The following is a 1,975-nucleotide window of genomic DNA, read 5'->3' as shown; positions in this document are numbered from 1 at the left end:
ACAATGGTACCCTGCAACAGGAGGATTCACCTGAGCCTCTACCACGGGACTATAGGCATCCTCTTTTGAACAAGGATCCTTGATATCCATGGCTGGACACACTCCAACATATTTACTTGGCAAACACATCTTAGTACTCGTTACCACTGGAAGCTGTAATTCCATTTGGATGACATGTTTCAATCCATATTCAACATCCTCTAATATGGCTGGCCATCTTCCATAACCATGCTTTATTAAAGCTCGTAGCAATTTCAAGTCATGTTCCTCCTTCCAGTACCTATCGGATTTTCAGTCCAACTTCGGCTTTCAAGCGACCAACTACAAGATGCTCAAGGATCATTTTTTTCTTAGTCATTTGCATCACGCGTTCCTCAACAGTTCCTCTTGTAATAAGCCTGTAGATCATTACCTTGCTCATTTGCCCAAGGCGGTGAGCCCTGGCCATTGCTTGGAAATCTGCATGTGGATTCCAGTCACCGTCATATAATATTACAGTATCTGCAGTTGCAAGGTTAATACCCAATCCGCCAGCTCGGGTTGAGAGTAAGAAACAGAACCGTGTTGAGTTTGGTGCATTGAAACGATCAATTCGAATTTGTCTTTCAACTCCATTTACTTTTCCATCAAATCTGTTCATATGTCCATTTCTTGTAAGAGAGGTAATCTTCCAATATGTCTAGCATATGGTGGAATTGTGAGTAAAGAAGCACCCTATGACCTTGAATTTTAAGCTTGGCCATCATCTTGTCCAACAAAAGAAACTTACCAGAAGCCTCCAAAAGCTTCCTATATGCTTTTTTCACATCTTTAACATCTGGTTCCACTCCTCCTAACATGTAAGGATGCCCACATAGCTTTCGGAGTTCCATCACAACATTATTGAGGGAAATCTGAGATCGACCTCGGTGAGCTAATATATGATAGTTTCGAGTCAGAATTGCTTTATAGTATTCTTTCTGCAGAGGACTCAGTTCAACACGCAAAATGAGCTCTTTCTTGGGAGGAATATTTTGCATCACATCCTTCTTCAATCTTCGAAGAAGATGTGGGGCCAACATCTGGTGCAGCTTTCCAACTTGCTCTTCATGACTAATATCTTTGAATTCATCATGAAAATCTTCTGAACTAGCAAACTTCCCTGCATCCAGAAAGTGCATAAGCACGAAGAGTTCATCCAAGTTATTCTGCTTTTGATTAGATTGTGTTTTATCCTTGTTGAATTTCTGACTTTGGCACATGCTGGGATTGATCTTATGTAGAAATGAAGTTCGAGCACGGGCTCGTGACACTCATTTCATTTCTAGTCGATTCTGATTTCATTGAAGTTCACTGTTTGAACATGCATTTAAAACTCAAATACTCTGTTTCTTTACCAACTTGCTGCATTGGATTGTTTATCTTCATGATGTGGTATTGACCCTTTTTAAATACTGTAAGGTTTCACATTGAAATAATATGTCCCTTAAAACAGTTTATGCATTAACATTTTCTTTTTATGCATATCATGAATAGTAAAGTAAAAGGTTTCATATTTAAAACAAACATGTCCCTTTAATACTTCAGTTGTTTTCTTCATCATTCCACTTTGATAATCTGAGATTAGTTACTCTAAAGGGTATGTCGGGCTCATACCCGAAGGGAGCCTCGGTCAGGGGCACATGCCAATTAGAGTAACTAATTATCTGCACATGAAACAAACACATTAGCATAAACATTTCTTTTTCCTGAAGCAGTGATTTGTCTTTATCTTTCCCGCCTTTTCAAAACAGAGATATGATAGGCTATAATAAATGATATGTCGTAGGATAATCTTTCATTGCTTAGATCGGTTGGATCTAACACCTCATCTTTTTTGTGCAGGAAAGTAGGAGTTTTTCAAAGTCTGAAGATCGAGAAAACATTCATAAGGGCAACGGGGCAGCCAATAACCAGTCAAAGCAACCCAAGGCAATGACTGGTTATCCTCACACTC

General features: G+C 39.2%; 1 pseudogene; it reads right to left on the bottom strand.

The window, feature by feature from the left end:
- Positions 1 to 280: 280 nt before the first annotated feature.
- Positions 281 to 1,241, bottom strand: LOC131042455 (CHD3-type chromatin-remodeling factor PICKLE-like; annotated as a pseudogene).
- Positions 1,242 to 1,975: the final 734 nt, after the last annotated feature.

Source organism: Cryptomeria japonica, chromosome 3 (assembly GCF_030272615.1).
Source record: "Cryptomeria japonica chromosome 3, Sugi_1.0, whole genome shotgun sequence".
NCBI lineage: Eukaryota > Viridiplantae > Streptophyta > Pinopsida > Cupressales > Cupressaceae > Cryptomeria > Cryptomeria japonica.
This window is presented reverse-complemented; position numbering and strand designations above follow the sequence as displayed.